Here is a 15,556-nt window from a genome sequence, read left to right on the forward strand (position 1 = left end):
ATAGGGAATACAAATGAGAAATTCAAAGAACTGACGCTTACTCACAGCCAGTTATGCAGGAGGCAGAAAGTCGAGGACTATTCATGTCTCCTAAGAAGGATGTTCAGGCTGATCATGTCCACTTCTGAGAGTCTCTCCTCCAGGTAGGGCTACTGGACAATTCCTCTGCCAGCGCAGCTGCAAAAGCCATGCATGAGCCAGCATTACACAATGCTGTGAATGTATGTGAAATCTCGCCCTAATCTCTGCCTCCCTCTCACATTCCATCTACCTCAGCCCCACTCAAACAGAGACAGTCAGCACCAGCAGCCTCTACTCCAATCTCACGCCCACTACTCTGCATGATTTTCGACCCCTCCCACTTCTTCATGGCTCCCGAGACCAAACCTGTGGGGATGCACACCTAGAACACCTGCCTGTGTGCTATGAGGACCGTTCATGTCTGCTTAGAAAGATGCCCAGTCTGCTCAGGTCCACTTCTGCCAGCTTCTCCTTCGGCTGATGCTCCTGGATGATTCCTCTGCAAGCGCAGGAAATAGGCCAACCATGACCCATCACTTCACAAAGCTCTAATCATGTGTAAAATCTTGCCCTCATCCCTGCCTCCCTCGCCCATCCCAGCTACATCCGCCCCACTCAATGAAGAGAGACCGAGTTAACACCAACAGTAACCACCACACACTTGCACCCACTGCCGTGCATGATTTTCATTCCCTCCTCCTTCTTCATGGCTCCCTAGACATGGGAGGATGCACACCTAGCATGCCTTTCCGTGTGCTATGAAGAGAGATGGCACAGAGAGAGAGAGAGAGAGAGAGAGAGAGAGGTTGTGTGTGTGTTGGCCAACACATTACAGGAGAAAGAGAGAGACAAAGAAACATGGGCAGAAAGCAAGAAACTCATCAGCTGGAGTTATCCCCCTGGATTCAACCTCCTGCTGCAGAGGACACACCACTCCTGGCCAGAGAAATGACCAGCTCCTGAAAATGGAGACTTTGTTTCCCTCATAATCACAGCTAGTCAGAACTCTTTCCCTGCAAACCAAGACGCAGCTAACATTAATTCCCAGCCTGGAGGATGGTGGGCCATTACCAGAGTCCTCCCCAAACCAGACACTTGTCTCACTGATGGTGACAGCTGCTCCACTCTCAGCTTGACAGCATCTGCATAGCCTGGAATCAACAGTGCTCGCTGTCTCATGGCTCTTTTGCACTTTCCATCTCACAACTGGGGCAGACTCTTACCCATGACTTTTTCCGTTGCTACAAAGCACAACCAAGAGGGAAAAACAAAGGTTATCATCGGAATCTGCAATGTTGTGTAGGTTCTTCTTCTCTCATCTCCCATTACACCTTTACAGATACAATTGAAAAGCACACAATGCACACTCAACCTGTGGAACTCCTCGCCAGAGAATGTTGTGAAGTTAATAGGAGTTCAAAAAATAACTAGAGAAGTTCATGGAGGATATGTCCATCAACGCTATTAGTCAAGTTGGGCAGGGGTGGTGCCCTTATCCTTGGTTTGGAAGGAGCTGGGAATGGGCGACAAGGGATGGATCACTTGGTTATTTCCTATTCTGTTCATTCCCCCTGGGGCACCTGGCATTAGCCACTGTCTGAAGAAAGTAGCCCGTTCCACCTGCATCCAAAAGAGTCACTGTGCAGAAGAGACTGTTGCCCCTTTCCCTGGTCAGAAACCCACAGAGCCCTGTGCCCAATGAGGAGGCTCATGACCTCTGAGGAAAACTAGAGTGGTACGGATGAGGAACAGAGGCCGTAATTGTTCACTCACAGCCAGTCCTGGAGAAGAGAGCGTAAGAACGGCCATACTGGGTCAGAGCAAAGGTCCATCCAGCCCAGTATCCTGTCTGACAGTGGCCAATGCCAGGTGCCCCAGAGGGAGTGAACCTAACAGGTAACGATCAAATGATCTCTCTCCTGCCATCCCTCTCCACCCTCTGACAAACAGAGGCTAGGGACACCATTCCTTACCCATCCTGGCTAATAGCCATTTATGGACTTAACCTCCATGAATTTATCCAGTTCTCTTTTAAACCCTGCTATAGTCCTAGCCTTTACAACCTCCTCAGGCAAGGAGTTCCACCAGCTGACTGTGCGCTGTGTGAAGAAGAACTTCCTTTTATTTGTTTGAAACCTGCTGCCCATTAATTTCATTTGGTGGCTTCTAGTTCTTGTATTATGGGAACAAAGTAAATACATTTTTCCTTATTCACTTGCTTCATACCACAGGTGATTTTCTCTCTCTCTAAGGGGGGATATGATAATCTCCTCTTTTCCAAGCTGAAAAGTCCTAGCCTCTTTCATCTCTCCTCATATGGGACCCATTCCAAACCCCTAATCAGCTTAGTTGCCCATCTCTGAACCTTTCCTAATGCCAGTACATCTTTTTTTGAGATGGAGAGACCACATCTGTACGCAATATTCAAGATGTGGGCATACCATGGATTTATATAAGAGCAATAAGATACTCTCCATCTTATTTTCTATCCCTTTTTTAAATGATTCCTAACATCCTGTTTACTTTTTTGACTGCCACTGCACATTGCGTGGACGTCTTCAGTAAACTATCCACAATGACTCCAAGATCTTTTTCCTGATTAATTGTAGCTATATTAGCCCCCATCATATTGTATGTATAGTTGGGGCTATTTTTTCCAGTATGCATTACTTTACATTTATGCACATTAAATTTCATTTGCCATTTTGTTGCCCAGTCACTTAGTTTTGTGAGATCTTTTTGAAGTTCTTCACAGTCTTCTTTGGGTTTAACTATCTTGAGCAGTTCATTATCATCTGCAAACTTTGCCACCTCACCTTTCTTCAGATCATTTATGAATAAGTTCAATATGATTGGTCATAGGACTGACTCTTCGGGAACACCACTAGTTACCCCTCTCCATTCTGAAAATTTACCATTTATTCCTACCTTTTGTTCCCTGTCTTTTAACCAGTTCTCAGTCCATGAAAGGATCTTCCCTCTTATCCCATGACAACTTAATTTACATAAGAGCTTTGGTGAGGGACCTTATCAAAGGCTTTCTAGAAATCTAAGTAAACTATGTCCCAAAATAGTCACTTCATTAAGGAGACTCTTGTCCCCTCCCCAAGCTTAATCCCAGCATCTCATACCAAACAAGGAAGCACACGGCCTGTGAAGAAAACTACAGCAAGTACAGATAAGGAATTGAAAGCACTGACCTCTTACTCACAGCCAGTTATGTAGAAACCTGAAGACTATTCAGGTCTCCTTAGAAGGATGTCCGGGCTGCTCAGATCCACTTCTGCATATTCTCCTCCAGCGAGGGCTCCTGGACGATTCCTCTGCAAACCAATAAAGCCAAGCAAGTACCATCACTACACAGAGCTCTATGAATGTCCTCAACCCTGCCTCCCTCTCCCATCCCATCTACATCAGCCCGACTCGATGAACAGAGACTGAGTCAACATCCACAGACACTGCTCCACACTAGCGCCCACTATCCTGCATGATTTTCATCCCCTCCTACTTGTTCATAGCTCCCGAGACCAAGCCTGTGCGGATGCACACCTAGCACTCCTGCCCGTGTGCTACGAAGGGAGACGACACAAGGAGAGGCAAGGACAGAGACAGAGAGAGAAACACAGGAGAAAGGCAAGTAACTCACCATCTGGAGTCATCCCCCTGGATCCAACCTTCTCCTGCGGAGGACACACTGCTTGTGAACAGAGAAATGACAAGCCCCTGAAAATGGGGACCTTGTCTCCCTTGTATCCCCAGCTAGTCAGGAAACTCTTCTGACAAACCAGCCCCAGCTAACAGGGTGTCTGTACCTGGAGTCAGATGGGCTGTTAACAGAACCCTCAGCAAAACAGACACTTATCTCACTGACAGTGGCATCTGTTTGGATCCCAAACGAACGGCTCTTGCCTGGCATGAACAATGCTCACAGGCTCGCTGCTCTCACTCACTTTCCATTGCATGAGGGCAGTAGACTCTGACGTGTGACTTTTTTCTCCTTGGTACTAAACCCAGCAGAGGAGAGAAAAACAAACAAATTAGCATCTCCATCTGCAATGTCACGTAGTATCTTCATTTCACATCTCCCATATCCCACGGCTCCGCCATCAAACCATCTCCTATTACTACTTTATATCTGCAACTAGAAGGGATCCATTTTAACTGCACCCAAAATAGTCACTTTGCTCAGGAGACTTGGTCCCTTCCCAAGCCTTAATACCACAGTGTCCTGTACCCAACAAGGAAGCACAAGACCTGTGAAGTAAACTACAGCAAGTACAGATAAGGAATTGAAAGCATTGACCTCTTACTCACAGCCAGTTATTCAGAATTCAGAAAGCTGAGGACTGTTCATGTCTGGTTAGAAGGATGTCCAAGCTGCTCAGATCCACTTCTGCCAGTTTCTCCTCCGGCTCGAGCTTCTTGACAATTCCTCTGGAAATGCAGCTGCAAAAGCCAAGCATGAGCCATCCCTACACACAGCTCTAATGGTACTTGAAATGTTGCCCTCAATCCTGCCTCCCTCTTCCACCCCATCTACATCAGCCCCACTTGAACAGAGACCAATTCAACACTGACAGTCACTGCTCCACTCTCACACCCACTACCCCGCATGGTTTTCGTCCCCTCCTACTACTCCAGGGCTTTCAAGACCTAACCAGTGGGGAGACACACCTCGCAGGCCTGCCTGTGTCCTAAGAAGGGAGATGGCACAAGGAAGGGAAAGGACAGATTAAGGGAGAGCGTTGGCCAACACACTAGAGAGACAGAGAGCAAGAAAATGAGAAACCCGGGAGGAAGTCAAGCAACTTGTCACCTGGAGTCATCCTCCTGGATCCAACCCTCCGCTGCAGAGGACACACCGATACCGGCCAGAGGACTGAGCAGCCCCTGAAAATAGGGACCTTGTCTCCCTCATAACCACAGCAGAGCCTTCACCTAACAAGACACTTATCTCACTGACAGTGGCCCTTGCTCCACTCCCAGCTGGATGGCTCTTCCCTGGCATCAACAATGCTTAGAATCTCCCAGCGCTCGCTTCCTTTCCATGGCATGTGCGGAGTGGACTCTGACTCTCCACTTGGTACTAAACCCAGCACTAGGGGGAAAAACAAATCAGTTAGCATCTCAGTCTGCAACGTGCATAGGTTCTTCTTCTCACATCTACCACACCTCAGGGCACCGCCCTCAACCCTCCTCCCATTACAGCTTTAACACTACAACTAAAAAGCAGCTCACTGCACCTACATCTAAAATACTCACTCTGCACAGACTTGTGCCTTTACCTCATCTGAATCCCACAGAGCACCGTGTCCAATGAGGAAATTCAGAGCCTCTGAACAAAACCGGAGCCAGTACATATGAGGGATTCCAAGCACTGACCGCTTACTCACAGCCAGTTGTGCGGGAGGCAGAAGTCTGAGGACCATTCATGTCTGCTTGGAAGGATGTCCAGGCTCCTCAGGTCCACGTCTGCCACTTTCTCCTTCAGCTGCTGCTCCTGGACAATTCCTCTGCAAGCACAGAAAATGAGCGAAGCAAGAGCCATCACTACACAAAATTCAGTTGGTGCAGGTAATCTTGTCCTCATCCCTGCCTCCCTCTCTCATCCTATCTACATCAGGCCCACTTGAAGAGAGACAGTCAACATCCACAGTCACCGCTCCACTCTAGCGCCCACTACGTTGCATGATTTTCATCCCCTCCTACTTGTTCATAGCTCCCAAGACCTAGCCTGTGAGGATGCACACGTAGCACTCCTGCCATGTCCTATGAAGGGACAAAGACAGGAGGGAGAGAGAGAGGGTGTGTGTTGGCCAACAGAGTAGAGTAGAGAAGACAGAGAGAGAAACAGAGGAGGAAGGCAAGCAACTCACCACCTGGAGACATCCTCATGGATCTAACCTTCTCCTGCGGAGGACACACCGATCCTGGCCAGAGAAATGATCAGCCCCTGAAAATGGGGACCTTGTCTCCCTCAAAACCACAGCTAGTCAGGAACCTTTTCTTACAAACGCAGCACTACCTAACGGGGTGTGTCTACCTGGAGCCAGGTGGGCCGTGAGCAGAACCCTCAACAAAACAGACACCTAGCTCAGTGACGGTGGCGTCTGCTCAGCTCCCAGATGGACGCTCTTGCCTGGCATGAACAGTGCTCACAGGCTCGCTGCTCTCACTCACTTTCCATTGCATGACGGCAATAGACTCTGACACGTGACTTCTTTTCCTTTGGTACTAAACCCAGCAGAAGGGGAAAAAACAAGTTACCATCTCAGGGGGCAACTTCACATTGGCTCTTCTTTTCGCCTCTCCAACACGGCGGGGCTGTGTCCTCAACACTCTTCCCATCACACCTTTAGCATTACAACCAAGAAGCAGCCCTTGCAATGGTACCCGACATAGTCCCTCTGCACAGCAGACACTGGCCCCTCCCCAGCCTTAACACCACAGAGCCTCGTACCCAACAAGGAACCATACAGACTGTGAATACTACAGCAAGTACAGATGAGGAGTTCAAAGCACTGACTGCTTACTCACAGCCAGTTATGCAGAAATCAGAAACATGAGGATTGTTCATGTCTCCTTAGAAGGATGTCCAGGCAGTTTAGGTCCACCTCTGCCAGTTTCTCCTCCGGCAACGCCTCCTGGACAATTCCTCGGCGAGAACTGCTGCAAAAGGCAAGCATGAGCCATCACTACACATCTCTATTGGTGCTTGAAATCTTGCCCTCATTCCTGCCTCCCTCTTCCATCCCATCTACATCAGCCCCACTCAATGAACAGAGACAGAGTTAACACCAACAGTCACCGCCGCACTCTCACACCGACTGCCCAAGATGATTTTCATCCCATCCTACTACTCCAGGGCTCCCAAGACCTAACCTGTGGGGATGCACAGCTACCACGCCCGCCTATGTGCTATGAAGGGAGATGGCAGAAGGAAAGGTAAGGATAGAGAGAGGGTGCGTGTTGGTGAACTAGAGAACAGAGAGCGAGCGAGCAAGAAACATGGGGGAAGGTAAGCAACTCTCCACCTACAGTCAAACTGCTTGATTTACCCTTTTGCTGCAGAGGACACACTGCTCCTGGCTAGACAACTAAGCAGCCCTTGAAAATGGGGACCTTGTCTCTCTTATAACCACAACTACTCAGGAATCTTTTCCTATACACTGAGCCCAGCTAACCACCAGTCCTGCCCTGGAGGCAGGTGGGCCATTACCAGAGTCCTCACCAAACTAGTCACTTATCTCGATGGTGACGGCTGCTCCACTCCCAGCTCAATGGCATCTGCATAGCCTGGCATCAACCTGCTCACTGTCCCATGGCTCTTGTGCACTTTCCATCTCACAGTGGGGGTGGGCTCTTATCCTTGACTTCTTTGTCTGTGGAAATAAAACGCAAGAGGGAAAAACAAAAGTTATCATCAGAATCTGCAATGTTGTGTAGGTTCTTCTTCTCCCTGTTCCATTACACCTTTATATATACAATTAAAAAAATCACACAACACACACTCAACCTGTGGAATTCCTTGCTGTGAAAGCCAGGACTATAACAGGGTTCAAAAAAACTAAGTAAATTCACAGAGGATTGGTCTATCAATGGCTATTAGTCAGGACATTATCCTCTGTTTGCCAGATGCTGGGAATGGGCAACACAGGATGGATCACTTCTCGATTCCCTGTTCTACTCATTCCTTCTGAAGCACCTGGTATTAGCCAGTAGGAAGACAGGATACTGGGCTAGCTGGACCCTTGGTCTCACCAAGTACTGCCATTCTTATCTTTGTATGTTATGCAGCCTGTTGCACCTGCATCCAAGAGAGTCACTGCACAGAGGAGACTATTGTCCCTTCCCCTGGTCTTAATCCCACAGCTACTCCTCAAATTCGGAAATTCACCTCCCACACCCAGAACAACGAGGAAAACTTTTATGAGAAACCAAACCCACCTAAAGGGAAGCAGCCATCTGCACTCAGCCTGTACCATGCATTTATCTTAGGCTTCAGACATGCTGCTAAAGTCAGCAAGTGTAGTTATGCAGGAGGCACAAAGGTGAGGACTGTTCATGTCTGCTTAGAAGGACGTTCAGGCTGATCAGGCCCACTTCTGACACCTTCTCCTCTGGCTGGAGCTCCTGGGCACTTCCTCTGGAAAAGCAGGTGCAAAAACCATGCATGAGCCGTCAGTACACAAAGCTCTATAAGTGTGTGAAATCTTGCCCTCAACCCTGCCTCCGTCTCCCATCCCATCTCCCTCAGCCCATCTCGATGAATAGGGATCGAGTAAACACAGTCACCACTCCAGTTTAGCACCCACTGCACCTGTGGGGATGCACATCGAGCACCCCGACCATGTCCTGTGAAGAGAGACAGCACAAGGAGAGGCAAGGACAGAGAGACAGAGTGTGTGTTGGCCAACACATTAGAGAAGAGAGAGAAAAATGTGGGAGTCAAGAAACTCACCAGCTGGAGTCATCCCCCTGGATCCAACCTTCTGCTGTGTAGGACACACTGCTTGTGGACAGAGAAATGACCAGACCCTGATAATGGGGACCTTGTCTCCCTCATAACCACAGCAAGTCAGGAACCTTTTCCTACAGACTGAGCCCCAGCTAACAAAAAGTCTCAGCCTCCCCAAACCAGACACTTATCTCACGGATGGTGATGGTTGCTCCACTTCCAGCTTCACGGCACTGGCATAGCCTGGCATCAACAATGTGCACTGTCTCAAGGCTCTTGTGCGCTTTCCATCTCACAACAGGGGTGGGCTCTTACCCTAGGTACTAAGCACAACACAAGAGGGAAAAACAAAAAGTTATCATCACAATCTGCAATGTTGAGTAGGTTCTTCTCTCATTTCCCATTACACCTTTGTATCTACAATTAAAAAGCACACAATGCACACTCGACATGTGGAATTGCTGGCCAGAGAATGCTGTGAAAACCAAGCCTATAACATTGTTCAAAAAAGAACTAGGGAAATTCATGGAGGATCGGTCCGTCAATGGCTATTGGTCAGGATGGGCAGGGATGGTGCCCTTATCCTCTTGTTTGCCAGAAGTGGGAAATGGGTGACACAGGATGGGTCAGTTCTCGATTCCCTGTTCTATTCCTTCCCTCTGAAGCACCTGGCATTAGCCACTGTGGGCAGACAGGATACTGGGCTAGATGGACCCTTGCTCTCACCAAGTACTGCCGTTCCTTACGTTTGCATGTTAAGCAGCCTGTTGCACCTGCATCCAAGAGAGTCACTGTGCAGGAGACTATTGTCTGTTCCCCTGGTTGTAATCCCACAGCTACTCCCAAAATAGGGAAATTCACCTCCCACACCCAGAACAAGGAGGAAAACTTTTATGAGAAACCAAACCCAGCTAAAGGGAAGCAGCCGTCTGTACTAAGCCTTGCGGAAGTAGAGAAAGAACTGGCAAGAAGTTTGTAGGGGATCTTAATACATGACAGTCTTTGTCAGCCAGAGTCAGGCTATTTGTAACCCTACTAATGCGAGATTTGTAGAAGCAAGGATTGTGTGAGGTGAGTGGGAAAGAACTGTGTGAGAAGTTGTTACGACTTTGTGTTGATAATGAGGAATGTAGACTGGCGTCTAAATAGAAGTGAGAAAAATGAGATATCAAGATGGCCTCTGTATAAACAAAATGCAGCTGTTGCTTATTATTTTAGGTAACAAAAAGTATAAATGCTGCTGTAATTGTTTACCTGCGGAGACCTGCCTAGGAGGGGGAAACCCTGTGTCCTAGGGCACTCCCTCCCTCTATGCAATTGTAAAGAGAGAATAAAGTATCTGACTCTGCTAAATGCAACCAAAAAGTGAGAACTAAGTTTTTCTCTGACAAGAGTAATAACTAGAAAAACATATGCCTGTCCAAAAAGCCCCTGACAGATTGCAGCCTGCAGTGTTCTAAGATGGATGGAGCAACTTGGCTCCACATCAGCCAGTAAACCGATTGCCCACTGGGCTGGAAATACTGACGTAACAACTGCAAAAAGGACCATGCAAAAACAGCAACAAAAGTCTGGTTTGTGATCAATACAACGCTGGCAACTGCACTGCCAAGGTCACGCAGCGTCCCTGGGCCTACCTCACTGGGCCCCGAGCTGCAACTCCTCCTGTATTTTTATAGCACCTTTTATCCCCAAATGCCTTCCAACCCTGTGCAAAGAGCACCACTGAAATGCAGCCACCTCTGGGGGTCAGGGTGACAGCTGACTGGCTGAACAGCAGAGTGTAGAACAGTGAAGACTGAGGGAAGGGATATTTCTCTAAGGACGTCCAAGGCAAATCCCATCCTCTTGCAGAAAAAAAGATCTCTGGCAGGTCCTGCTGTTCTAAGGACTCACCTGGAAGCCCCACACAGAATACTGTAGGGGGTGTGGAGGTCAGCTTCTCCAGCTGTCTGCCGCCAATAGCAGGCTCACTGGAAACAGGTACAGCAGGGAGCTTAAAGGCCATCAGAGAGCGAAGGGCTGGGCCCATGCTGTCATTGACCAAAGAGTCCTGGAGGGTTCACACCAGGTGGTCCAGTCCCCACAGCCATCTAAGGCTCTCAGCATGGCAGTGAGGATCATATGCACACAAAAGAGCCAGGCCTGGGCAAAGCAGCTAACTTTGGGCAGATTCCTGCTCCAGCTGGACTCAGCAGCAAAGCTTCAATTGGTTTCAATGGCAGCAGGATCAGACCCGGTGGATTGACCCTCTCTCCCCAACCTCCCCACACACTCAGGATCAAGTACAGCCTTTCTCCGCTAACATTCCTTAGCCAAAATCTGCTCCTGCCCATGTTTTTAGATTAGAAGTGTGTCCTACAACAGCACTTCAATGTACACTCATGTAGGAAAACTCCCCTGCCTGGCTTCCTGCCCCTCAGTCCCCTAGGGCCTAACATTCAGAGATGAGCTCTCAATATATTGATTTCAGTTACAGCACAGAATGCGAAGTGTACAGTGCTCACTTGATACTACTTTTGATTACAAATAGTTGCATTGTAAACAGATAAATAGTATTTTTCAATTCACCTCATACAAGTACTGTAGTGCAATGTCTTTATTGTGGAAGTGCAACTTACAAATGTAGATTTTTTTTTTTTACATAACTGCACAAAACAATGTAAAATTTTAGAGCCTACAAGTCAGAGCATGGAAGGGCATGCAAATGTTTAGCGTATCTGGCATGTAAATACCTTGCAACGAGCGCCATATGAACGCCAGCTCTCACTTTCAAGTGACATTGTAAATATGAAGCAGGCAGCATTATCTCTCATCGATGTAAACAAATTTGTTTGTCTAGCGTTTCACTGAACAAGAAGTAGGACTGAGGGGACTGAAATTAATCTAGTTCATTTGTTTTGCGTTAATCGCTTGTGTTAACTGAGATTAATTGACAGCCCTAGTCCTAAGCTGTGGCAAATGATCTGGTCCAAGAGGTGAATGTAGCTGAGCAATATCCCCAACAATGCAATCCCTTTCCAAAAGGCGAACTACACAAACATGAGGCTAGTTATCTGGCAATAAAAGGATCAGTCACAGGGTGAAGTGCCTGCAGGCTGTGTGGAAATTCTTTACAAGGTTCATGAGTGCTGGGCTGGGCACCTGAGCAAGCAAGCGGCTAGGGGGCAGTGATCCAGCCTGTCTCCGCTTCATCTCTGCTGGCCAGGAGAGAGCTGGAGGTGGGGCCAGCTGGCAGGGTGCAAGTGTTGGGCGGGAAAATCACTGAGGGGGCTGATGCTGACCGTATAGGAGGTGTTGGCAGGGAAAGCCCAGAGGTGAGTCAAGCTGACAGGGCAGGAGGTGCTGTGTGGGAAAGCCCTGACATGGGTTTTGCTGATTGGACAGGAGAGGTTGGGAGGGAAAAATCACTGAGGGGGCTGGCACTGACTGGGTACGACATGTTGGGAGTGTAGCCTACCTCAGGGCTTTCCCTGACAGGGTGGGAGGTGTTGGGCAGGAAAGCCCAGACGTGGGTCCAGCTGACAGGGCAGGAGGTGCTAGGTGGGACAAGCCTGGAGGAGGGTCCAGCTGACAGGGCAGGAGGCTCTGGGTGGCAAAATCACTGAGGGGGCTGGTGCTGAATAGGCAGGAGGTGCTGTGTGGGAAAGCCCTGACATGGGTTTTGCTGACTGGACAGGAGATGCTGGGAGGGAAAAATCACTGAGGGGGCTGGCACTGACTGGGTAGGAGGTGTTGGCAGAGAAAGACCAAAGATGGGTCGCACTGACTGGATGGGAGGTGTTGGGAGGAAAAAATCACTGAGGTGGCTGGTGCTGAGTGTGCAGGTGGTGTTGGGCAGGAAAAGTCATTGAGGGGGCTGGTGCTGAGTGTGCAGGAGGGGCTGGCTGGGAAAATCACTGAGGGGGCTGGCGCTGACTTGGCAGGACGTTTTGGGAGGGAAAGCCCAGAGGTAGCTCACGCTGACTGGGTAAGAGGTGTTGCGAAGAAAAGCCCAGAGGTGGGTTTTGCTGACTGGGCGGGACGTGTTGGGCAGGAAAATCACTGAGGGGCTGGTGCTGAGTGTGCAGGAGGGGCTGGTTGGGAAAATCACTGAGGTGGCTGGTGCTGAGTGTGCAGGTGGTGTTGGGCAGGAAAAGTCATGGAGGGGGCTGGTGCTGAGTGTGCAGGAGGGGCTGGTTGGGAAAATCACTGAGGGGGCTGGCACTGACTTGGCAGGACGTTTTGGGAGGGAAAGCCCAGAGGTAGCTCACGCTGACTGGGTAAGAGGTGTTGTGAAGAAAAGCCCAGAGGTAGCTCTTGCTGACTGGGTGGGAGGTGTTGGGCAGGAAAATCACTGAGGGGGCTGATGCTGACCGTATAGGAGGTGTTGGGCGGGAAAGCCCAGAGGTGAGTCAAGCTGACAGGGCAGGAGGTGCTGTGTGGGAAAGCCCTGACATGGGTTTTGCTGAATGGACAGGAGATGTTGGGAGGGAGAAATCATTGAGGGGGCTGGTGCTGACTGGGCAGAAAATCACAGAGGGGGCTGGTGCTGAGTGCGCAGGAGGGGCTGGCTGGGTAAATCACTGAGGGGGCTGGTGCTGAGTGTGCAGGAGGGGCTGGCTGGGTAAATCACTGAGGGGGTTGGTGCTGACTTGGCAGGACATTTTAGGAGGGAAAGCCCAAAGGTAGGTTTTGCTGATTGGGCAGGAGGTGCTGGGCGGGAAAATCACTGAGGCACCTTGCATTGACTGGGTAGGAGGCACTGGGCAGGAAAGTCACTGAGAGGGCTGGCGCTGACTGGGTACGACATGTTGGGAGTGTAGCCTACCTCAGGGCTTTCCCTGACAGGGTGGGAGGTGTTGGGCAGGAAAGCCCAGACGTGGGTCCAGCTGACAGGGCAGGAGGTGCTAGGTGGGACAAGCCTGGAGGAGGGTCCAGCTGACAGGGCAGGAGGCTCTGGATGGCAAAATCACTGAGGGGGCTGGCGCTGAATAGGCAGGAGGTGCTGTGTGGGAAAGCCCTGACATGGGTTTTGCTGACTGGACAGGAGATGCTGGGAGGGAAAAATCACTGAGGGGGCTGGCACTGACTGGGTAGGAGGTGTTGGCAGAGAAAGACCAAAGATGGGTCGCACTGACTGGATGGGAGGTGTTGGGAGGAAAAAATCACTGAGGCGGCTGGTGCTGAGTGTGCAGGAGGGGCTGGCTGGGAAAATCACTGAGGGGGCTGGCGCTGACTTGGCAGGACGTTTTGGGAGGGAAAGCCCAGAGGTAGCTCTTGCTGACTGGGTGGGAGGTGTTGGGCAGGAAAAAATCACTGAGGGGGCTGGTGCTGAGTGTGCAGGAGGGGCTGGCTGGGAAAATCACTGAGGGGGCTGGCGCTGACTTGGCAGGATGTTTTGGGAGGGAAAGCCCAGAGGTAGCTCACGCTGACTGGGTAAGAGGTGTTGCGAAGAAAAGCCCAGAGGTGGGTTTTGCTGACTGGGCGGGACGTGTTGGGCAGGAAAATCACTGAGGGGGCTGGTGCTGAGTGTGCAGGAGGGGCTGGTTGGGAAAATCACTGAGGGGGCTGGTGCTGAGTGTGCAGGAGGGGCTGGTTGGGAAAATCACTGAGGGGGCTGGTGCTGAGTGTGCAGGAGGGGCTGGTTGGGAAAATCACTGAGGGGGCTGGTGCTGAGTGTGCAGGAGGGGCTGGTTGGGAAAATCACTGAGGGGGCTGGCGCTGACTTGGCAGGACGTTTTGGGAGGGAAAGCCCAGAGGTAGCTCACGCTGACTGGGTAAGAGGTGTTGTGAAGAAAAGCCCAGAGGTAGCTCTTGCTGAATGGGTGGGAGGTATTAGGCAGGAAAATCACTGAGGGGCTGGTGCTGAGTGTGCAGGAGGGGCTGGCTGGGAAAATCACTGGGGGGGCTGGCTCTGACTTGGCAGGACGTTTTGGAAGGGAAAGCCCAGAGGTAGATTTGCTGATTGGGCAGGAGGTGCTGGACAGGAAAATCCCTGAGGCAGCTCACGCTGACTGGGTACAAGGTATTGGGCAGGAAAATCAGTGAGGGAGTTGGCACTGACTGGGTAGGAGGTGCTGGGAGGAAAAGCCCATAGGTGGGTTTTGATGACTGAGTGGGAGGTGTTGGGCTGGCAAATCACTGAGGGGGCTGGTGCTGAGTGTGCAGGAGGGGCTGGGCAGGAAAGTCACTGAGAGGGCTGGTGCTGACAGGGTAGGTGGTGTTGGGAGGGAAGCCCAGAGGTGAGTTTCACTGATTTGGCAGGGGGTGCTGGGTCAGAAACCACAGAAGCCAACCTCAAGCACTAGGCAGGAGGCACTGGGCAGGTACTGGAGAAGAGACATGGAAAGGAAAGGGGAACAAACTCTTCTACTGATATGACAAAAAGCACTGGGTGGGAAGCTCGTAAAGCAGCTCGCACTCACTAAACAAAATGGCCCGAGGTGGCAAACGTGTGTGCAGGCTTGAGCTTACCCGGAAAAAGACACTAAGCAGGAAACCGCAAGCAGTTTGTGCTGACTAGGAAGAAGGTGCTGAGTTCTCGTGCAAGCTCGCCTAACTTCTGCAACACACAAGTGCTGAAAACTACGAATTGGAGTAATTTCCAGAAGGGGAGATTGCCTTGTAATCGTGCTGTCTACTGGGCCACACCTAACCCGCTTCACCTCTCTCTTTCTAGCAACTCAAAGGACAAGACGACACAAGCACCAAAGAAACTGCAGAAAACGGAAGAAAAAGCCACAGCCGAAGGCTGCACACACTGCACACATCGCACCCCTGTATCGAGGGCTCGGGATCGACACTTCTCTGCACAGGCTTAATCCCCCTTGAAGTGACTGGTAAAAGGACCTTAATTAACTCATTCTGGCCCTGTCACCTTACAATGAGATATTACCTTACACTCAGAACATCACAAGGTCTCTGTGGCTTTGAGCTCCTTAGGACCTAGCCTTTAAAATGCCCCGGGCCGTTGACCGCTCCCTGTACGAAGGGTGCAGGTCTCCCCTTTCTAACTCCTCTTGGGCCGCCGACACTTGCTGGGCAACGAGACCACCCACTTCTGAGGGAACGGAGGTCTCTCCTTTATGGCGCTTT

The 15,556-nt window shown here is 50.3% G+C and overlaps 1 long non-coding RNA gene across 1 annotated transcript in view; it reads right to left on the reverse strand.

The window, feature by feature from the left end:
• Window positions 1-5,483, reverse strand: part of LOC127039630 (uncharacterized) — a 29,059-nt gene extending 23,576 nt beyond the window's left edge. Inside the window, exon 1 of the long non-coding RNA XR_007771230.1 lies at window positions 5,411-5,483. This is a non-coding gene — a long non-coding RNA (uncharacterized LOC127039630). The remainder of the gene's footprint in view (window positions 1-5,410) is intronic.
• Window positions 5,484-15,556: the final 10,073 nt, after the last annotated feature.

The sequence above is a fragment of the Gopherus flavomarginatus genome, chromosome 23 (assembly GCF_025201925.1).
Source record: "Gopherus flavomarginatus isolate rGopFla2 chromosome 23, rGopFla2.mat.asm, whole genome shotgun sequence".
In the NCBI taxonomy this organism is placed as follows: Eukaryota; Metazoa; Chordata; order Testudines; family Testudinidae; genus Gopherus; species Gopherus flavomarginatus.